The following is a 23,704-nucleotide window of genomic DNA, read 5'->3' as shown; positions in this document are numbered from 1 at the left end:
AGTTATAAAATAGAAGGTTGAAGTGTGGGAAATGCATTTAGCACAGAATGAATTACAGAGTAGGAGTGGATCTGTGTGAGATGCTGTAGATAAGAAAATTCCTTTTCTGTTGCACTTGGCTTGCTCTACTCCAGGAATTCCCTCACCCTTACATGGGAGTTTGTATCCAGGCTTTCATAGTCCTTGTTCCTTGTTTTGTTTAGTCTCAAAAGGCCAACAAGGAATATCCGTATCTTTTTTTTTTTTTGGTCTTCAAGTATTTCATATGGTATTCCTGAAACTCCACACTCGTTAAATGCTTGAATGAATTGCCGTCATACCACTGTTTCCTGAAAACCTGGGGGTGTCAGGCATCTGCTGGGCTGGTAGGACAATGATGGGCAGGACACAGCCCCTGCCCTCAAGGTGCTCACTGTTGGGAATGAGACAGAATGCAGTGTGACCAGGCCATAGTAGAGGTGAGCCTGAGGACTGTGGGAGACCTGGAGAGCGTTCCTGACTGCTAAACTTTGTGACTTAAAGGATGACTGAGTTAAAGACAGCAAAGGAGGGAGCTAAGGGACAGTTGTAGCTCCCTGGAGTGCACTCTGTTGTGATTCTCTTTTGGTCAGTGAGACTGTGGGTCTGAGTTTGCATAGGATCCTGCCAGTCCCCAGGGGTCTCTAACACTGTGGCAATGTTCAATATTAATGTTGCACCTGTATATTAGTTACCCTTTTCATTGCTGGTTTATGTACTTCAAAGGTGTAGCACACAGATAGCCCTCCCTGATAGAGAGTGACCCCAGTTAGTTGGAAGGCTCTCAGAGGACCAGTGGGGCAGAGACAGTTTGGCAGCACTGAGCAGGGGGTATCTGAGGGGTATAAGGTAGCTGTGACCTGGCATAGAGTTGGCAGGCAGGCAGACAGTCATTTCAGTGTGAGATAGCATCTGATACTCATCCCTTCAGGCTAGTCTTGTAATAGCGGCAGATAAATAAGCTGCCTCCAGTGTGTTCCCAGAATATCTCTGTCTGCAAAATGTCTTTGAGGAGATGTTTGACTTGCAAGCATGTGGTTGATAAAATAAATACATTTTAAAAATGTAAACCTTTCTGAAAGAGGTTTTAGTCTCTTCTCTCCCCAGGGAAAAATAAGGTCCTTCTTTAACCTCTTTTTTCCCCTAAGTGTAGAATTCTTGCCATGCTTTATAAGGAAAAACATTTTTTGGAATGTAGCACCTGCAGAAATATAAAGGGGTTGTGCCCAAACCATTGGACTGTGGCTATTGTGTGGGTGGTTTCTTGGATGTTTTGTGAAGAGGTATCAGCCCTGACACCTGCAAAGCTGGTGGAGCTGGAATTTAGAGGTGCTTGAATTCTGAGGGCAGGCAGCTGTAATGAGTGATTCTCTCTAATATTAGAGGAGCCTTGCCATTCAGTGACACTTGCTAGAACAGGACTTGGTGCCTGGAAAAGTACCTCGTGCAATGTAGGAACTTCATATATAGTTCTTGAATGAGTGAATAACTGAATAAGTAAGTGAATGAGTGAATGACTGGAGTGCTTTCCTGGGCTTTCAGATCATGTGGACAAGATTCCCCAGGCCTTCCCCTTGCTGCTTAAGGGCAGTCTGTGCAACAGCAGCGTCAACATCACCTTGTTAGTGTTTCTGAATCCTGGGTGTCTTGTTAAGCATGCAGATTCTCATTCAGTGGATCTGGGACAGGGTCTAAGAATCTGCATTTCTAGGAAAGTCCCAGGCGATACCATGCTGGTTTATGGGATACACTTGAAGTAGCACGGCTCTGTTAGGGTTCAGTGAGATCATCAGTAAGTCTTTAGTAGGTATTCAGTGTTGCACTAGGGATTGTGGAGAAAGATGGACCTTGGTTCTCTTGTTAAAAAAATTTGTAATCATGGTGAAAAATCAAGACTCATCCTTATAAACTGCAGAAAATCCATTCATTATATTGTGTGATATGATAAATGGTCAGGAGAAAGCTACAGAGAGGAATGAAGGACCTTCTTGTGGAGATGGTGCTTGGAATCATGAGAATCATGAGACGCTGGAATTAAAGTTGTGTCTGCTTCCAACCCTGCATGATCTCTAAGCCTCCCTGATGGTTGGCTATCCAAATTCTGCTGAAATGCCCTCATGATAGAGATTGCACTGGGTCCCTAATTCTCAAGGCATGTTGCTCTCCTCATATCTTGTGGCATGCCCTGAGGAAAGGGTTTGCCTGGGTGAATAATGCCCACGTGTGTTGCCTATTCCATCCACATACTGCAGATTCACAGTGCAGCATATTAAAGGCTTTGCAATGCCTGACACTAAGACAGCCAGTTTAACTTTGTGTTACCTAAGATAACTGGGTCCAACATGGGTGACCACAACTTCCCTCCTGTTTTATTAGTACTTATTAATACATGTTAGCAAGCCTGTATCAGGTGGTTCATCATACTAAGTTAATACAGGACTGATTTATCACTCATAAAACAGTTATTAAGCAGCCATGATGTGCCAGTCACTGTTTAGGGGTGTGCACAGAGGAGTAAATTGTCTCTTGCTTGTATAGCACTTCATTGTTTACAAAGCACTCTCCCAGGCTTTATCTTGAATTGTCAGCAGAACCTTGTGAGGTTGTATAAATTTTACTGCCATTTCACAGTTGAGGAAACCAAGGCTTCTGGAGATTAAAGTGACTTGTTTAAGGGTATATTCTTTCCAGTGGTACCATTGGGATTTGAAACTTTTGATTCCCAGTTGAGTGTTTTTTTTTTTTTTAATAACTGTATTCCATTTGACTCCGATTTGGTGAGAGAACTGAGAGAGGTAGGTCTTAAAAACTTGATGGAGAATTGAACTTGTATGAGAGAAATAGAGGTGTTGTGGTTTCTGGAGCAGGGATGGCTCAAGCAGTGCTGAAAGAATTGGAGTATGTAGATTAGAGGGAACTTTAAAGGTCATTCAGGAGGAGCTAACCCTGTACTCCATGACTTTATGGAGGCTTCGCTACAGTGCTTTGCTACATAGCTTTTTTTTTCTTTCTTTCTTTGTTTCTTTTTTTGAGATAGATTCTTGCCCTGTTGCCCAGGCTGGAGTGCACTGGTACAGTGTTGGCTCACTGCAACCTCCACCTTCCAGTTTCAAGTGATTCTCATGCCTCAGCCTCCCAAGCAGCTGGAACTACAGGTGTGCACCACCATGCCCAGCTAATTTTAGTATTTTTTTAGTAGAGATGGGGTTTCACCACGTTGGCCAGGCTGGTCTCGAACTCCTGGCCTCAAGTGATCCACCCGCCTCGGCCTCCCAAAGTGCTGGGATTACAGACATAAGCCACCATGCCCGGCCCCTTTCCTACATAGTTCTAATGCATCCTGGGGGCACAGATCCTTTGATGAGGAGCTTACTACAGCAAAGGGCTGTTTATTTCACTATGTATATACATATTCTATATATACACTATATATTCACAACATATATATATATATATGTTGAACTTAGATAGGGTCTCCTAGAATCTTTATCCATTAATCTGAATTCCCTGTCTCTGCTGGAACCATACACCACAAGCCTAATTCTGCTTTTCACATGCTAACGCGTTTAGGTTTTTTCTTTTGAAAAATCTAAAATAATTTTTCTTATCAGATTTGCAATATATGTCCAATATGAAACAATGAGAAAATGTAGAGAAGCAAAATACAGAGAAGCAAAAACTTAAATTTAGAACTATCCATAATTTCACCACTCATAGATTATTAGTATCACACTACTACTTAGTCTTCCAAACTATTTTCAGTAGTTTTTGATGTGGGTGTGTATATTTTTTTGTATATATATTTTTTAAAAAAACTAAACCATACTATTTGGGGATAATATTTTGTAATTTTCTGGTAGGTGGAATTTTATTAATATTTTTATTATCAATAAATACTGCAATTAATAACAATTTTAAAATAGGACATATAATTTATTCCCGCTTGTGAGATATTTTGTTGGTTCCTTCTCATTTTTTGGCAGTTATAAACCATGCTGTAATAAATATCCTCATAGGTTAATTTCTGCCTTAGACTTTTTTACCTAGACTGTAAGTCTAGGTAAACTGTTTCCGTTACCTATTCCTAGAAATAAAAAAGTAAAGCCTAAGACTCCAGCTTGAAAATAGCTCCATGGCCCTCTTATTCATTCTCTAGCCTCACTGTCCCCATTTCTCTTAGGATGTGACTTTGTACTCATTTACTGTCTTAAAATGTGCTCACTTTAAACCATTTATCTCTCTGCAGTCTCTGGGATCCAGATTGGAGATCCTTTCCTTACCCTGAATGCCACATTTCTAATCAGAACAGCCTGATAGTGCATTAACTTTTACAGGGCCTTGTCACACTGAGTCATTAAGCTTGTGGGCAACCCAATCCCTTAAGTCTCTCATATGATCTTCTCCATCCTATACTTGTGAGTTGATTTTTTTTCAGCCCTAAGTGCATGACTTGACATCTATCCTTATTAAATTTTGACCTTATTAAAGTCAGCTCGTCATTATATCCTTTGAGATAGTATCAGGAATAAACTCTATCATCCTTCATAGTCACTATCCCTTCCAGCTCTCAGTCACAGGCAAATTCCAGTGTCAAATGATTCAGCAAATCCCAGCAATCATTTCTATCTCTGTCTTCCTTACTGGATTGTAAATTTTCTGAGGCCCAGACCATATCCTATTAATTCTCTTTAAAAACTAGTTCCTACTTCCATTTTGTCACACAGGCGGGTACTCAGGAAATGTTGCCATGTGAATATTTGTTTTGATTTAACTCCGGGGATGAGGGCTTGGTGGTGGTGGTATCACAGTGATGAAGAATATAGAGAAGTCTAGGCTTGGGTCTCTTGAGGAGCTTACAGTGAGGATGAAGAGACAAAAAACTGGTCAGACCATGGGTAATGGATGTAGTAGACAAATTTCAGTACTCCTCTGAGGGTACTCAGTTGACAGGGGGCTTGAGCTGATTCTTCAGATGCATTTTGACGCCCTCCAGAAAGGCAGACAGTGGAGGGATTCCTCAGTGGACAGTTGGTGAATGCCCAAGGCTGTGAAAAATCAGAGTTGGGACTAGGGGTGGAAAAGGAGATGATGTTTGCTGGGAGTTGACCAGAAACCGGCCACCCAGCTTTTGAGAATTGTGTTGAATAGTGATTGCATAGAATGGTCTTATCTGCTTCTTTTCTGTGAGATGTAGAAAAAGGATTACCCTCTCTTTTTCTTTTTACGTTTATTGAGCTTAAGGCTTGCAAAGCTAATACCTACTCAGGACTGATTACTCTCTGATCAGAGGATGAACTGAAACCAGAACCCAAGAGCTCTGATTCTTCTCACTCTGTGAGTACCTTTAAGCCAGATTCATGGTATGAAGGCAGCAGGATAGCACCTCCATTGACCCACATGGGGGCCTGCCTTGGGCTTCATCAGCACTTTGGAGTCTCAGATCCCTCCCCTGTAAAAGGAGAGTGGTACTACCCACTTACCTTTTTGGGTTGTTGTGAAACACACGTAAGACAGTATTAGGAGAAGTAAGGTCTGAGGGGTAGGCTTTGGACCCAGCGGCCCATAGGTAAAGGCCTGTTGAGTTGGGTGACAGTGAACTTTGCAGCATTTCCTAGCCTCAGAAGTTCAAGAGCAGGAGCCTGAGTGTTCTGGGTCCCTGGTATGGCTGTGGATTTCCAGGCATGCAGCAGCTCTGGGGCCTCTGCTTCCTACCCACCAGCGGTTCCAGCTCTCTGATTAACTGAAAGGGAAGTTTTTCTTGAGGAAGGGAAGAAGGTTTCTTAGTGGCCCAGGTCCAGCCACAGGGAATTTGAACACCTCGAGCCCTGTCCCAGTGGCCTTGGAAATTTAACAGCTTCTTCATTGGTGGAACCTTGGTTATTTGTGAAAAGTGAGCTTACAGGGTTCTGAGGTAGACACTCAGTTGACCTCTCCTGCCTCCTGCCTGTGTGTGTGTACGTGGTGGTATCTGTCACATTTCCCTCAGCCACGAGAAGGTGAGTTTGTATTTCTATATAGATGCTTGCCCTTTTGCATACTTATTTAAATAACATGTGTATGTGTGAATGTATGTACATATAATCTTGTGCCATATAATGATGTTTTAGTCAATGATACATCATATATACAATAGTGGTCACTTTATAATGGAGGTGAAAAATTCCTATTGTCTAGTGACATCTAATGATCCTGACTCTGTGTAGGCCTAGGCTAATGTGTTTGCTTGTGTCTGTGTGTGTGTGTGGGTTCCCCCCCGCTGCCCCCTCTAGGAACAGGGTCTTGCTCTGTTGACCAGGCTGGAGTGTGATCATGTGATAATAGCTTATTGCAGCCTTGAACTCCTAGGCTCAAGTGATCCTCCTGCTTCAACCTCCCAAGTAGCTGGGACTACTGGCATGCACCACCATACCTAATTTTTAAGTTTTTTGTGGAGATAGGATCTTGCTATGTTGCCCAGGCTGGCCTTGAACTGCTGGACTCAAGAGATCCTTTTGCCTAGGCTTCCCGAGTAGCTGGGATTACATTGTGAGCCACTGTGCCCAGCTGTGTCTTTGTTTTTGAAAAGTAAAAAATAAGGAAAGAAAAAAAATTTTACATAGAAAGCTTATAGAAAAAGACACAAAGAAAATATTTTTGTATAGCTGCACAGTATGTTTGTGTTTTTAAGCTAAGTGTTATTACAAATGAGTCAAAAGTTAAAAATTAAAAAGTTTGTAAAGTTGCAGTGAGCTAAGATTATTTTATTGAAAAAAGAAAAAAATTAAAAATAAGTTTAGTGTGGCATAAGAATACAATGTTGATAAAGTCTACAGTAGTGTACAGTAATATCCTAGGCCTTCACATTCACTCACCACTCACTCACTGACTCACCCAGAGCAGCTTCCAGTTCTGCAAGCTTCATTTATGGGAAGTGCCCTATGCCAGTGTACCATTTTAATCTTTTATACCATATTTTTACTGTACCTTTTCTATGTGTAGCTATGTTTAGATATACAAATACTTACCATTGAGTTACAATTGCCTGCAGTATTCAGTATAGTAACATGCTGTACAGATCTGTATCCTAGAAACAATAGGCTATAACTATACCAAATAGCCTAGATGTGTAGTAGGATATACCGCGTAGGTTTGTGTAAGTGTGCTCTGTGATGTTGATGTACGACGACGAAATTGACTGACAACATATTTTGTTAAGTAACATAAACACCTGTGCATTCACAACCACTTATACAGAAACACACAAACACACCACCATATATATTTTTAAAGAATTTGAAAGATCTAAGATTATATTAAAGGTAGTTTAGTCTACTTTCGTGTTGATCAAATGTTACTGTGCTGTAATTAATTTAGTAAAGGAAATTAAAATGGGGATGTGAGGAAAATGTGAGTATGCCTAATTGACAAGAATCTGGGGCAGTCCAGAAAAGCATTATGGTCAGGCAGAAGTTGAAACCTTTGAGATGTCTGGCCCAGGACTTTAAAAATGTTTTTCCAGGTTAGAAATACTGAGGATTTCCATTCTGAAGGATGAAAAGGATCTTCTGCTTTTTCAATAGCTAGCCAGTGGATTCTCTCTTCCTCTCTCCTTTCCTACAGTTCCTTTTTGGTTCATTCACTCTGAGTCTCATCTGAATAAGTATTAGGGGAAGGGCTTCCTGGAGGATTGGAGAAGGGCAAGGAATAAGTGGGGAAAAAAAAATCTTATCCCACTGCTGTGGTTCTTTGTCATCCCTGGTTCCTGTCCTTGGCAGAATCACACAGCTACAAAGTGGTGGAATGTGCATTCCAACCAGACCTCTGTGTCATGCTCACTACCAAACTCCCAACTCTTTGGGCTGATCTCTGCCTGGCCTCCTTGTCTCCTTTCCTGCTTCGAGTTTTTTTTGAGTGCTTGCTGTGTGCTATGTACTGTTCTGGATTCCGGGGTTATAGCTGTGACCAAGGCAGACGTATGCTTGACATATGTTAACCATGAGGCATGCATCCTCTGGTCCCACCACCACTCTGCTCCCCACAATTTCTGTACCTATCTCTTTCTATCACAACAGTTACTGGGTTGCATTAGAGTTATCCTTGGTGTATCTGCTTCTCTCACTGGACTGTGAAATCTTTTGAGGGAGGAGTTAGTTACTTTTCTTCATCTACCCATCACAGAGCCCTGATTGAAGTTGGCTGCATGCTTGTCTAAGGCTAATTGAACGAATGCTTGCATGCCTTTTATGACACAACTCAATTGTGAGCAGTCCAGGTACGTAACACTTCTGTGTCTCAATTGGTCCTACTGAACTAGTATATAATAGGCCATGTTTTATCCTCCAGCTAGACATCTAGGAAAGTAGATAAGCCTTCAAGTGCTTCATTAATATGTGTGAATTGGGAAGAAAAACTTTCATTAAAACGTTAATATGATTGTGATAATTGTTTACTCTGGCAAGTAGTTTGCCTCTTGAATTCCTCTCTGTGAATCTGCCCATGATGTCCTGAAATTCCAAATGTGTCCTTTTCTCTTCCTCTCATTTACTATTTCTATTCAAAACTGGAATGTGTGGACATGTATACAGCCTTTTAAGACCAAAGACTTCACGTTTTCTAGCTTTTTGTTTTGTTTTGTTTTTGTCATTGCCCTACCTAGAACAAACTTCAGGAAAGATAGATTTACACAGTAGTGGTATATCTTAAAATAAAAATGAATTCAGTTTTTTAAAGAAAAAATAGGGATTTAAAATGTTATTTGCATTTAAGCTTTTAGATATTTTGCTAAATTCAAAAAGTTATTGTAAGGTGGGAAAGAAATAATCACCTCTCCTCCTTTGAAGATGCAATTTGTTAGTGATTGTCTTTAAACCTAAAAAATGTGCGTCTATAAATATTTATTGTATTCTAAGTTTCACATGCAGGCGTAATCCTCAATGCTTGTGAATGATGCTTGAATATATTAATTAAATTTAGGATTTATATGAAACTTGATGGTCTTATGGAGTGCAGTAGGATCCAGCTGGAACCTAAGCTTTTGATTCTTACCCATTCACAAAGAAATATAGATAAAGCAGAAATTTAAAAAACAGAGAATGTTTCTTTGAAATGGCCAAATGAATCTCTCTTTTTACTTTAAAAATTTACCTATAATTTTTTTATAGGATGTCCTTTTGAAAAGTGCCTTTTTTTTTTTTTTTTTTTGAGACGGAGTCTCGCTTTGTTGTCCAGGCTGGAGTGCAGTAGCGCGATCTTGGCTCACTGCAAGCTCCGCCTCCTGGGTTCACGCCATTCTCCTGCCTCAGCCTTCTGAGTAGCTGGGACTACAGGCGCCCACCACCACGCCCGGCTAATTTTTTGTATTTTCGGTAGAGACTGGGTTTCACCGTGTTAGCCAGGATGGTCTCGATCTCCTGACCTTGTGATCCACCCGCCTCAGCTTCCCAAAGTGCTGGGATTACAGGCGTGAGCCACCATGCCCGGCAAAGTGCCTTTTAAAATAGTTGGACAGAATTGTAATTACCGTCTTTTATTATTTTGTTAGAAATAGTCTGCTTCTTTAGAAACAAAAATGGTGTTAGAACATTTGTATCTATGTGTATGTATTAAATATAGTCAATAATACTTTATGGGACTTGAAGAAAAATTTAACTCTTGGGCAGTCCAGCTGTAAGGCAGAAATCTACTTGTTCTGTTGGACAGGTGAATGGAGTAGAAATAGAATATTACACTTTGAGAGCTATCTAAAAAAGTCATGTTTCAGCTCTCTTGTTTTTAGATGAGGAGACGGAGGCCTAGGTAGGGGGAAAAAAAGGAATTGCTCAAAGTTATGTTATTGTTGTATCTTATCTTAACTAGCAGAAGTTAAACTCCTCAGACTGTGTGTTTATACATCCCTATCTTTGCAGTTCACATGAGTCCTTAATAAGGATGGTTTGACTAAAATCAGTGAAAGACTAAGCAAAAAAAAAAAAGTAATCATCTGAATTTAAAAGTGCACTCTGAGTCTTAGCTCCTCTATCTCAGGTCCTCAGATATCCTTTACCTGTGGTATTTCTTGGTGAATGAATAAGACTCAAGACCTTAGGTTTGTGCGAGGACTTTGCTTACTGATGGAGAATTCCCAGACAGCTCACAAGCAAGTGTGTGTCCTCTACTTACAACCATCCCTTATCATTTCAGCATTACCTGTTTGGAGCTGTTCTGCATTGGGTTTGCCCTAAAGCTAAATTTAAGTCATGTTGGCAGTCATTTGTGCTTTTCAGTTGCAGCTCTATACTCTGGCAGCTTACAGCTTGTGGTGCTCAAGTCTGGATGTGCCTAGCTTGTGTGTGCCTTTTAGTGTCACTCTTACCATTTGCTTGGTAATTGGAGGGAAAAAAAGAGGAAACATTTTGCTCAGTAGCAAATCAAAAATTCTTTTCTCTTATGTGAAACATAAACCAAGAGTAAAGGTAGAGGTGTATATAGAGAAGCATTGTAAGGATGATGTATTAGTCCATTTTTACGCTACTGATAAAGGCATACCCGAGACTTGGGTAATAAAGAAAAAGAGGCTTAATGAACTCAAAGTTCCACGTGGTTGGGGAAGCCTCACTATCATATCAGAAGACGAAGGGCATGTCTTACATGGCGGCAGGCAAGAGAGAAGGAGAGCTAAGCGAAAGGGAAAACCCCTTATATAAAACCATCAGCTCTCATGAGACATTCACTACCACAAGAACAGTACTGGGGGGAACTGCTCCCATGATACACTTATCTCCCTCTGGGTCCCTCCCACAACATGTGGGAATTATGGGAGCTACAATGCAAGATGAGATTTGGGTGGGGACACAGCCAAACCATATCAGATGGTTAAGTAATTTATATGGCAGAAATACAAAGAATAAGAAATCCTAGGCATGTACCAGCTGCCTTAAAGCATGGAAAATGGAGTAGGGGAAGAAAAGCAATTACCACCCCGTACCTTCTGAGCTGACCCCTAAGTATTGATAAAAATTTAGCGTCAATAAAAATTTAGCGTCAATAAAGATTTAGCAGCCTTGAAGAATGTTTTCTAATTTTAGCCCAAAGAATAGGGGTCTGACAAATTGATCAAATTTCAATTTAAACTTATGTTCCTGTAAAGAGGAAAATACTCCTTTGATATCTAGAGAATTTGAAGACGTGACATGTCTCAGCCGCTGGACCATGCCTGACACCTGAATCTTAGCCCCAGGATATGAGAAGACAGGCACAGAGCTTTAACTCTGTAGATGTGTTGATTCTGCAAATCACCTTGCCCACAAATAGATCTCCCTTTTTCTAATAGAGGAGGTGGCGAGAATCTTCCTGGGACTCATCTGTAGTTGGATGGTTTTCCTTTCAGTTTCAGATGAAAAAAATCTGAAGTTTTTGTATTTACTTGCCTTACTAACCACTCCTTAAGACAGCCTGGCATGTGAGCTCTGAAAATCAGAGCAGTATTCCAGCCCCTCCCTTTTCATCAATTAATGAATTAATTCTATATTCATTAAAGGTGATGTGTGCCAAACCAGGTCCTAAAGACACACCCCAGTAAGACAAGGTTGCTGCCTTCATGGAGTTTGACATTGGGGAGATAGACTTGTTGATGGGCAGCAGAGTTGCTCTGATTTAAGGGCATGGTACTGTGGAAACAGGCACAGGGCCACTCAGCCTGACTTAGGTATCCAGGAAGGCTCCATGGAGGAAGTGATAGCTCTGTTGAGATGAGGAAATGCTTGGAAAGATACAAGGGGTGACTCTGTGTATGTGTGAAGCATCTATTGGAATATGAGTGCTCCAGCACCGAGAGTTAGTTTAGATTACACTGTGAGTATAATCTGACTTGGTCTGATTGCTTTCCTTTGAGGTCTCATTCTATCTGTCTTTCTGTCTGTCTGTCAGTCAGTCATCTGTCTCTGTCTGTCATCTATCTATAATCTATCTTTTTAATTGTGATAAAGTACACATAAAATTTACCATCTTCATTTTTAAGTGTACAGTTTAGTGGTGTTAAGTACCTTGACATTGTTTTGCTATCATCACCACCATTCATGCACAGAACTCTTCTTATCTGCAAAACTGAAAATGTCTATTAAACAAAGCTCTCCATTTCCTCCTCCTCCTCCTAGCCCTTGTCAGCCACCATTCTACTTTCTGTCTCTGTGGCTACTCTAGGTACCTCATATGAGTGGAATCCTACTGTATTTGTCCTTTTGTGACTGGCTTATTTCACTTAGCATAATCTCCACAAGATTTATTCTTGTCATGGGTGTCAGAATTGCCTTCCTTTTCAAGGCTGAATAATATTCAAGGTGCCATTTTATTAAAACCTCAAGCATATGTGAAATATTAACTGATCAACACATTAATGAGCTCTCTATTCCCTTTACTGATAAGTCATTCATGCATTTGTCCCTTTCTCCCTCTGTTATTGATTACATGTTGGGTGCCAGACATCGGGCTAGTTGCTGCAAATACAAAGAACACCTGTATCTACTCCCCACCCCAAATACATCAGGGAGAGAAGCCCAATGAATTATTAAACAGTATTAGTGAAAGTGTAGTTGTATGTATGTAGTACTCTGGGACTTAACAGGTAACACAAACAGAAGCTGCATGGGAAAACCAAATAAGGCTTTACCAAAGAGGTAGCAATTGAATCGGCCTCTGAAGTATTTGTGGGAGCTTTGTAGGTGGTGAGGAAAGGCATTTTAGACAAGAGGAACAGCATAACAGTGGCTTGGGAGTCTTGTCTGTACACATAGGCAGTCTTATGTGGTAGTTATCAATTAAACTGTGGAGTCAGACTGTCTAGATTTAAATCCTGGCTCTTCCACTTCTCTGAGTGATGAGGCAATTTGTTTTCTTTTTGTGCCTTAGTTTCCTCATCTCTAAAATAGGAATAACAGTTATACTTTTCTCGTAGTATTGTTATGGGTATTAAATGAGTCAAGACATACAAAGTGCTTAGAACAGGGTCAGGTACAGAATATATACTCTAAGTGGTAGCTACTGTGATTGATTATTGCTTGTGTAATGTTTGAGGGAATATCAAGTCATTTGGTCTACCTAAAATAGGATATAATGTGTGTATGTGCAAATTGTCACTAGACGTAAAGTTGGTGTATTAGTCTGTTTTCATAGTGCTGTGAAGACATACCTGAACCTGGGTAATTTATAAAGTAAAGAGGTTTAATTGTCTCACAGTTTTGCATGGTTTGGGAGGCCTCAGGAAACTTATAATCATGGTGGAAGACAAAACAGATATGTCTTACATGGCGGCAGGAGAGAGAAGTGAGTGCTGAGCAAAGGGGGAAGCCCCTTATAAAACCATCGGATCTTGTGAGATCTCAGTCACTATCACGAGAACATCATGAGGGTAACTGCACCCTGCCCCATGATTCAGTTAGCTCTCACCGGGTCCTTCCCACGACACATGGGGGTCATGGGAACTACAATTCAAGATGAGATTTGGATGGGGACACAGCCAAACCATATCAGTTGGAGATTGCCTCGGCAGATCCTGATGATAAAGGATTCAAGTATCCCCATATCTGTGACTTCTAAGCTTTCTTCTTGCATTACAGTGCTTGAATATCTGAACTTGTGTCTGATGTTTACTTAAAATTTTTTTTTTATTCTTGTTAAGTTCTAGAATACATGCGCACAACGTGCAGGTTTGTTACATATGTATACATGTGCCGTGTCGGTGGGCTGCACCCATTAACTTGTCATTTACATTAGATATATCTCCTAATGCTATCCCTCCCCTCTCCCCCGACCCCATGACAGGCCCTGGTGTGTGATATTCCCCTTCCTGTGTCCAAGTGATCTCATTATTCAATTCCCACCTATGAGTGAGAACATGCGGTGTTTGGTTTTTGTTTTTTTTGTTCTTGCGATAGTTTGCTGAGAATGATAGTTTCCAGCTTCATCCGTGTCCCTACAAAGGACATGAACTCATTCTTTTTTATGGCTGCATAGTATTCCATGGTGTATATGTGCCACATTTTCTTAATCCAGTCTATTAAATTTTCTTTTTAAAAATATTGGAATCCTTTCTTAAAAATTGCAAAAACAAAGGAACATTGAAAAAAGTATAAGACAAAAAACTGCAATATCACTGTCCTTAGTAACTATTTCCTTTTTATTTTCACTTTGTGTAGCTATATGCATAAAACTAGTTATAGTCATTATATAATTTTGCTTTGCTTTTAAAAATTCATATTCTATGATAAATTTTCCCTTATGTTTTAGTTCATTTTGATTATTCTTATAAAGGAATGCTCAACTTTCCTTTGCATTCATGTACCTTTTTGTAAGTCATTCTCTTTTTCATCGTATTGTAGTTTTATAATCTACATGTTTGTGCTCATAATTTTTATCTTCTAATGTATTTTCTCTTTTTGATAAATTTCTAGGGTTAGGATTGCTAGGTCAAAGGATTTAAGCCTTTTGAGACTCCCAATAAAGGTACCTAATTGAATCTTCACATCTACACCACCAGCAGCATATTTTCTATGTCATATTCACTAGAGATGTGATTATAGTCTTTAAATTCTTGCTGATTAAGAGGTTTAAAATAACCCCTTGAGTTTGCTTGAATTTGCAATTTTTCTCCCTCCTAGTGATCATGCGTATTTTCCCATATGCTTATTCTCCTCTGTAATTGTCTATTCATCTCCCCTTTCTGGTTGTGTTCTTGATATTTTCCAGTATAGATCTGTATTGTTTATTTACCTTGTTGGTTCTGTGTTGGAGAAAAATGCAGGTGCAGGATATTAAAGAGGAGGTCAAAAAGTCTTTTTTTCCCCTGCCTTGCAGTAACAAGGCTCTTATCCTTGTAGTTGTGGTTCTGGGAAGGCAGAAAGAAGCACAAGCTTTTGCCGCATGCCAGTGCTCGTGGGATCACTGTGGCCAGAGTCTGGGCTCTCCAACAGCCTTGTTTTTCAGCTGCCTTGCTTTTCAGCAGGAAAATCATGTGGTTGGCTGTTATCTCAGCTCTAACTGTGTGTACACTTTGTTTAGAGGGCCTGGCCTGCTCTTCACATCCCACAAGCACCTGATACAGAGCCAGCACACAGTAGGAAATTTGTTTTCACCCACCATAGATCAGAGGTTGGAATGCACCTTTTTTGATATCTTCATCTGCCTCCTGTCCCTTTACGGCATCACTGTTTTAAGAGGTCTTGAAGCTATTCTTGGATTACCTCTAGTGATGGGAGGTTTACTGTCTCACAAATACATTTAGACCTTGAGCTCAAGGTGAGATGAACCTGGGTTTGAATTTCAGCTTGACTACTGACTAGTGGCACGATTCTGGACAAATAGTATTTCTAAACTTTATTTTATTTATCTGAATAACAGAGATAGTAATACTACATTTCTACCTCTTATAATTGTGATGAGGATTAAGTGAAATAACAAAAGTTAAGTTCTGGACTCTAAAGAAGTCAAACTCATAAAAGTAGAGAGTAGAATGGTAGTTACCAGAGGTTTTGGGGGTGAGAGGGTGGGTAGGGAAAGGGGAGCTTGGTCAAAGTGAGAAAAGTTTATCTTAGGAGGAATAAATTCTGGTGCATAACGTGGTGACTGTAGTTAATAATAATTATGATATATTTCAAAATAGCAAAAAGAATTTAAATATTCTTATCACAAAGAAATGATACCTGTTGGAGGTGATAGATATGTTAATTCATCAGATTGGATCATTCCACAATGTATACATGTATGGAAATATCACATTGTACTCCATAAACATATACAACTATTATTTGTCAATCAAAAATAAAACTTTAAAAAAGGAAAGTCTTGACCCCTATTCCTCACATCGTGTCAAATAAATTTAGTTGTGAATGTAAATTTTATTCACTGTTACAAGGTGTATTTCCTTAAACTTTTACCGTCTATTAGAATCTCGGTGATTTGGCAAAGAAGCCATAGCTCAGCCTCCAGCTCTTATAGTGGCCTGGAATTTGGAGTATATTCTTCTGTAATGGAGATGTGGGAGGGTATTGTCTTTGAGCTGATTCCAGAGTGGGCCGCGGTCCAGCGGTGGGACTGGGCAGTGCTGTAATACATCCAGGCTAGCACCTTCTCGGTTTTCAAAGTCCGATTACAGAGACCTCTTGTTTGTCCTTCTCTTTCTTGGCTGGTGTTCTTGCCTTGGCATCCCCAATAGAAAATAGATAAAAACGTTTAGAAGAAATGAAACTCTGATCCACATACTAGTTATCTGTTGCCCTCCACAGGAAAGGGTTTACTTTAGCAAAAAGAGGTAAAGGTAGAGTTCATACTTCTAAATTCATAGCAATATATGTCGAGCTCATTGACAGCACTCAATAAATATTGTTTTTATTAGTATTACAGGTAAGCCAATACGAGGGTGACCTGGGCATAGGGTAGGCAGGGCCTAACTCTTCTCTTATCTCCAGACTTTAGTACTTCAGTATTTTTGCTGAGAATCTGATTAATGATCTGAAAGTCTCCTGTGATTTAAGCAGATAGCTTTTATCCTTGGGGAACCAATATAATTAGTATTAGCACTAGGTTCATGAATCTTAAGATTATGGAGTTCATCTTTGTCCAACCCATCTCACTATGCTTTGTAGAGAATAACTTAGCAGAAACAGCCCCCTGCTAGGCATCTTGGCAATTGCTTCCTAATAACTGTTAATTTTTGGTTTTATGACTAAAATATTAGGGAGTCTGGTGAATTTAAGAAATAGTGTTGAAGTGATGGTAATTAAGATTTTAAAAGTTGCCTGTATGACAAATGAAATAGATTTAAGGTGGGGGGAAAAGGTTACCCATGAACAGGGGTGGTATTGAAAATATTTAACAACCAGTCTAGAAGGGTATTGACACAGTAGAAACTACTGCAGGCCCCTGGATTTGCCAGACACCTATCCTTGTTGAATAGTGAGGAGACCTTGGGGCACTATGAGGGGGACAGAGCATTCAGGGGAGCTTGGGGCACTGACTCTTTACACGCTGTTATGGAAGTATTTCAGTATTTTAAACAACCAGTATAGCTATACCAGTTGGGTACTGGAGGTGGTGTGGGAGAGTGTCTGAAATTGGCAGGTGTTCAAAGGTGTTGATAGATTCTTCACTTGTCATCTTTAATTCATTGCTGAGAAAACTTTAGTTGCGCTAGGCCAGATTATCCCCAAAGGTGCTTGGGCAGTGTCACTTTAGGATTTAGGGCTGTCTGTTTAGACAGCACTGGGACATGTCCTTTTATTCAGAAAATACTGTGTATACGGTGTGAGAGGCACACAGCCCCTGTCTTCATGAGGTCCCCAGTCCATTGGTGGCCTTGAAATTGTTCTGCTCTTTGACTATAGGCTAGGAATCTGTCCTTGAGAAATGATTACAAGGATGTTTACTACAACAGTGAAAAGTGGGGCAAAATCCAAGCATGGGAAAAGAGCTAAATCATAGCATGTCCACCACCCAGAATATTATGTACCTCTAAAAATCACAGATACGAAGACATTTTCAGGACTCAGGAACTAATTCTGACTGTGAAATGTTAGGTGGGCAATAAAAACCTAAAGCTATAAGGAATAATTAGTGTAAGAAAGGACATCAAAATGCCTGGTTAGCACTGAGTATTATTTGATGGTGCAATATGGGTAAAGTTAATTTTCTTTATGGATGTTTCTATATGTTCCTTTTTTTTTTTTTGTCATCTATGGGTATTAATTTTATAACGAGGTGTTCCAGAAATATTTTTAAAAACCCAATTAAAAATTTAAAAATTATTGTATAATTAGTGAGTGGGTGAACATTTTGGATTTAAACTTGGAGAAGCACATTTGGAGGTTGTATTTATCTCGTGTAAAGAAAACTGCTGACTCGGTGGGATAAAAATAAGAGGCCTAGATCAGCCTCCTCATGTTGAGGCACCCAGCTCCCCTAGGCTTCCAGACTGCACGGGTTCTGAGAGGCCCTAATGGGCTTGTTGAAAGGCTCTACTTGGCTTCTTATTAATGTCCCTCCCTGAGCAGTGCTCTGCTCTGCTGGCTAACCTTGTCAGAAGGTTACCCACGGCTCTCCAGGGCTCGGCTAATTTTAAACCTGGTCGGGGAGTGTGGTGGCATTGCTCTGCAGAGACACGAACAGCTCCGTGGGAGACGCTGCTGGGGAAAGATGAGTCGAGTCTACGGGTTTTTCTCATCCTCATGTAAGTGACCAGGCACGCTGAACACGCAGAGAGAGCTGGGATAATAATGAGAGCTTTTATGGTAAAAACCAGGATTATTAAAGATCTTTTAGCAGTGTCATTGCTGGTTGATAATTGCACGGTGTGATGTGCCCTGCATGAACTGTGTTAATTCTGACCACACTAGGAGTAGCAAGGTGAATGAGATCCTCTCTACTGGGAACTAGACTTTGGCTGCTTTTAAAGACAGAATGAAACTACAGTGAATTTCACTACTTATTTGGTATTCTTTTAACTTTTCAGGACTCAGACTCCATTGGTGATAGGTTCTTCTGTGAAGTTTTTGATCGATTTGATTGGGAGAGGGCTATTTCTGAAAAGCTAAAAAAAATTTAAAAACACAGAATCGCCGCCTGCTTGCATGTCAACTGCTGGTCTGGCTGCCTCTAAAATTGTGATTTTAAGTGTTTTTTTTTGTTTTGTTTTGTTTTTTGACTGTTTGCAATAGTCTTGTTCAGAATACGACTGTGTCTTATAATACGTGCAGCCCTGATATTGTAAAATGAAACGTAAATCAATATCTACAAAATAATGTGACAATTGAGAACCTTTTCCCCATCAAAATTAATTGTTTTTTCAAAAAACTTAGCCCATATTTTTCTGCTTAGAATTTTTTTGTCCGTCTACCTTTCACCACCTTCAGGTTGGGAATCTAAATGTGCCTATTAGAGTTGGCTCTGTCTTCTCCTGCCAAGGCATTCATAGCTTCTTTTGCACGTACGGGATTACAATGGGAAACCCATTCCACCCAGTGGATAGCCTGGTCTTGAGGCTTACCTGCCTGACTTAAAGAAGTGCATCTTTTCTTGTAGCTGGGCCTATACCCACCCACTCATAAAACAGTTGCTAGGAGCAAATTAAAGAGACATTGTGTGTGGAGTAAACCAAGATGAAAGAACAATGGATGGAGAATCAATACCCTTCTAACTCCCTACAGTGATTGAAGTTAACTTTATTTGAAATATCCAGGCTGGGCCAGACCACATCAAACTAGCAGCATTCTTGCACGAGAGTAGCACGGGAGTGAACTTTGATTTCATTTTAGGGAAGAAGAAAAAATAATGAATAAATGCTTTTTAATAGCCTTTTCCCTCCCCTTGAAGTCCTACCTCTTCTACAATAAACCTAATTAGCTTCGACATGTTTGGATTTAGTTTTGAGAAAATTAAAGCTGAGTAATATTAGGAATTTGTTGAGTGGGAATACTTGTTTAAACCTTCATTGACCCAAATCTGACTTTTATAAATGGTATTAAATAAGCAAACTAAAGAAAACTTCATCCCCGTCTTGTCCTAAAATAATATGTTTAAAAACACATTCAGAGTTAAGTATAATATAAATATCTTACCTTGATCAGTTACTAAATGAGTTACTGAAGAGGCTGTAATGGCGATATTGAGTGTAGTTATGAATTTAATGGTCATTTCTTAAAAACCAAGTCCTCTTTGACACATGTTCAAAGGTCTTCCTTTTTTTTCTTCTCCTGAGCTTCTCTTTCTCACCTCTGGGACACTTCCCTCCTACACTTGGCCCGCATGCGTGGCTTAGGCAGGCCCACTGTTATTTTTGTGGTAACCTGACGCTTTGGGCCCAGGGCAGCCCCCTGGCCCCTGTGGGAGGTGAGCTGGCTGAGAGCCAGGCTGCATTCTCCCAGGATGAGCTGCTGCTGAAGCAGGCTGGGCTGAGGGCTGCAGGCAGGCTGCAGCAGGGGCCGGGATGCCACAGACCAGGGGGCTGGAGGGTCACCAGTGAAGACCTCAGATTGTGGGGCTCAGCAGGTAGCAGGCCCTGCCTGAGGTTAAAGCAAGGTGGAGTTGGTCGCAGGTAGTCAGTGTGTTTGGAAACCTGAGGAAGATTTTGAGGCCAGTGAATCTCTTTTATCTCACTCTGTGGTTCTAGTCTAAGGTATGCCTGAGGCCGTCCTTGTAATTCCTTAGACAAGGATGAATTTCTGGCCGGGCGCGGTGGCTCAAGCCTGTAATCCCAGCACTTTGGGAGGCCGAGACGGGCGGATCACGAGGTCACAAGATCAAGACCATCCTGGCTAACACGGTGAAACCTCATCTCTACTAAAAAATACAAAAAACTAGCCGGGCGAGGTGCGGGCGCCTGTAGTCCCAGCTACTCGGGAGGCTGAGGCAGGAGAATGGCATGAACCCGGGAGGCGGAGCTTGCAGTGAGCTGAGATCTGGCCACTGCACTCCAGCCTGGGCGACAGAGCGAGACTCCGTCTCAAAAAAAAAAAAAAAAAAAAAAAAAAAAAGGATGAATTTCTTAAGAATCATCAAAATTGTATTAACATTTTAGGTTAAAATAAAGCAAATGGTTATTTGTTGAGCTGGGCTAGGGGGCTGGAGTGGGGTACAGAATTGAATGGGAAATAGTACCTGCCTTTGAAAATTTGCAGTATAGCAGGGAAGAAGGTGGATATATAAGCAGTAATTATTAATTATTATTTTTTAATTAAAAAAATTTTTTTTTAATTTTTTGAGACAGAGTCTCGCTGTGTCATCCAGGCTGGAGTGCAGTGGCACAATCTTGGCTCATTGCAACTCCACCTTATTACAGGCGTGAGCCACCACGCCTGGCCTATTAGTATATATTAGTATATATAACTACTCTGCCATATGGATTCTCCAGATGTCCAAGGTGATCCCTGCAATTCTCTTTTTTTTTTTTTTTTTGAGACGTAGTCTTGCTCTGTTGCCCAGGCTGGAGTGCAGTGGCACGATCTTGGCTCACTGCAACCTCCACCTCCTGGGTTCAAGTGATTCTCCTGCTTCAGCCTCCCAAGTAGCTGGGACTACAGGTGCCTGCCACCACGCCCGGCTAATTTTTGTATTCTTAGTAGTGATGAAGTTTCACCATATTGGCCAGGCTGGTCTCAAACTACTGACCTCAGGTGATCCACCCACCTCTGCCTCCCAAAGTGCTGGGGGGCGTGAGCCACTGTGCCTGGTCTAATCCCTGCAATTCTTAGAGGTACCTACCAAGGATATTATTAGCAAAAGTTTTGTGAGCTCCAACAATCTGTCAGGTATTGGGAGAGCCCCAGGCACCGGAAGGAGTGGAGTAGGTGGTCGGCTGTGTCCGAGCATCTTGGAGTGCACGCATAGCTAGAATGTTGGGGTCCTGGATGGGTGGCTGGAGGAGGAGGCTGAGAACAGGTATGAAAGGCCAGGGGTCTCATAATGCAGTTGAGTCCTGAGTGAGTGGGGATCTGCTGAATGACTTCAAGTGAGTGTATGATAAAAGTCCTATTTGCATTTTAGGAAAACCTTTCTGACTGCAGGATAGCATAGGAGAGACTTGCTAAAAATGTGTCTCCTGGGATTCTGATTCAGTATTTCTGGCATAAAGCTGGGAATCTCTATGTTTAAGAAGCCACCTATGTCATCCTGTATAACCAGGCTTGGAGACCAGGTTGTTGGCAGTGGTGAGAGTGTGGGGAGGTGGGGGACAGCTCAGCTCTGGCAGAGTGCTGAGGCAGAAATGGTGCGGTCCTTTCCTTGAGACAGGAGCAAAGTTAGTGGGGTAGAGAGGAGCAGAGGGGATCCGGGAGAGGCTGGGGGACTGGGGGTCAAGTGGACGTTCTTGGTGATCATTTAGATCAGGAGGGGAGGAGGGGAACCTAGGATAATGGCCCTCCCTTTGGGTGCTGCTCCAGCCAGTTTACCTGAGAAACATCATCTCTGAGACGAGGCTGTGGGATTGGGTTATTTCTCCCAGGACTTGGGAGTTCTTTTGGATTTTCATGGGGACTTTTACAGATAGATCCTTAATCAGCAATGTGACGTTGAAGGTGTCAGGGCCCAGTGTGCCAGAACTGTGTGTGTGTGTGTGTGTATGAGGATTTGCACTGGTTTGCTTTGCCTGTGGGGGACTTTTGGCCTCTGAAGTCACATCCCCTACCTAAAGTCACCATTAGGCAGTTGGACTGAGAGGGAATCTGCACCTGGAAGTCTCCCCGGGAAGGAAGGCTTTAGTGGCCATTTGTAGGTGTAATCGGAAATGGATTACATTTTAATTAAATCTAAGGGGCTGAGAGCTCATCTTGTTCCTCTGCCAGGGTTAATAGAATCTGTAGAAGGATGTAGTCTTGGAAGGAAATATAATACTCCCCCTCCCCCACTGGACACCCCGCCCACCTTTTTCCCTAAAGAAACTGTGCATGTGTGCTGGGGAGCCTTAGAAAATGTGGATTGAATGAAGTTGTGGCCTTTGCATATTTTACTGAATTCAGCGGACTCATTTGCTGGGGTTTGTCAGAGGGGAGCGGGAGGAGACTGCTGACTGGAGAGGGCTCACAGCACCCTGAGCCATGGGGAAGTGAAGGCAGGAGAAGGCAGGCCTGATGTCAGACGTGAGTGCATCAGACTTTCTGTCCGCACCTCTGTTGGGCTGGGCATCTTGCCCCCACTGAATGCCCTTGCAGTGCTTGTGAACGGCTCAGAGCTGGTGGTGTGCCCACAGCAGGTGCTCCAGTAATATTTGTTCATTTGAATGAGTGGCCTGTCTGAGGGGGGGACAGTAGTTACTCACTTATCCTGCCTCAGCCAGTCTTCAACTAAAGTGCCAAGATTCTTTCTCTTGCTGAACTTGAACTGGATGTAAAACAAGGACCAGGTTTACATTTTGAGGATTGGGATGGGGTGCGGGTGGGGCTTTAATTGGCCCCTGTATTTGCGTCTCTCAATGTGAGACCTGTTTTGCAGCTGCGCCATCACTATGTCATCATTAAATGGCAGATTGTATTTCTCGTTTGAAGGGTGGGGACTTGCTTGTGTTGGTTGATCATTGGGGACCCAGTTGACATTTGTGAGCCAGCAGTGTTGCGTATTTTGGGTTAAATTCATGCATTAGCTCGTGTCGGCATTAGTTGGTGTTTGCACATTGGCCAAATGCAGACGTGTGTCTCTGTGTAAGCGAGCAGCCTGGTTCCCATGCTGGGCTTGAGTGTGACCCTGCTGTCAGCTCACAGCCTCTCTTTAGGGACGAGGGGAGTATGTTGAGTGCTTGAAGACAAAGTCTGATGAACATTCATTAGACGGGCTGAGTGATCAGGTACTGAGCAGAGTTAATCCCATGGCTCTGGGTTGTTTAAACAAACACACCTTTATAAACTTGGAACACTTAAGGGAGACGTCACATTGTAATATTTCAGTTTATCTAGAGAACTGTTCTGGCCTTGGACCATACTGAAAATACTTTTGATTTAAAAATGCTGATTCCAGATACATAACATTCTCTGTTCTTCACCCTTTATCTTCCCAAGTAGACAGATATACACACACGTACATCTTCAGGAGTTGCTCACACACTCCTGGTGTTTCTGGTGTTTTCCTGCTTTTTGTATGAAACAGTCCACCTTCCGTCATGGCCTGTGAGGCCCCCTGTGATTGGCTCAGCTTACATTTTCAGCCTCTGCTCTAGCCTTTCTACTTTCTCGCTTGGCTCTCTCTTCCCCACATCTCC

At 41.5% G+C, this 23,704-nt stretch overlaps 1 protein-coding gene across 11 annotated transcripts in view; it reads left to right on the top strand.

Moving 5' to 3' along the window:
- LOC105486900 (TEA domain transcription factor 1) overlaps positions 1 to 23,704 on the top strand; it is a 271,293-nt gene that overhangs the window by 54,262 nt on the left and 193,327 nt on the right. Inside the window, exon 1 of one of the 11 annotated variants that reach the window (XM_011750007.3) lies at positions 18,086 to 18,190. The exons of the other annotated variants lie outside the window; for them this stretch is intronic. The gene's annotated coding sequence lies outside the window, so the exon portion shown is untranslated. Of the gene's footprint in view, positions 1 to 18,085; positions 18,191 to 23,704 lie in introns of those variants that run through there. 11 annotated transcript variants of the gene reach the window in all.

The sequence above is a fragment of the Macaca nemestrina genome, chromosome 12 (assembly GCF_043159975.1).
Source record: "Macaca nemestrina isolate mMacNem1 chromosome 12, mMacNem.hap1, whole genome shotgun sequence".
Taxonomy (NCBI): domain Eukaryota; kingdom Metazoa; phylum Chordata; class Mammalia; order Primates; family Cercopithecidae; genus Macaca; species Macaca nemestrina.
This window is presented reverse-complemented; position numbering and strand designations above follow the sequence as displayed.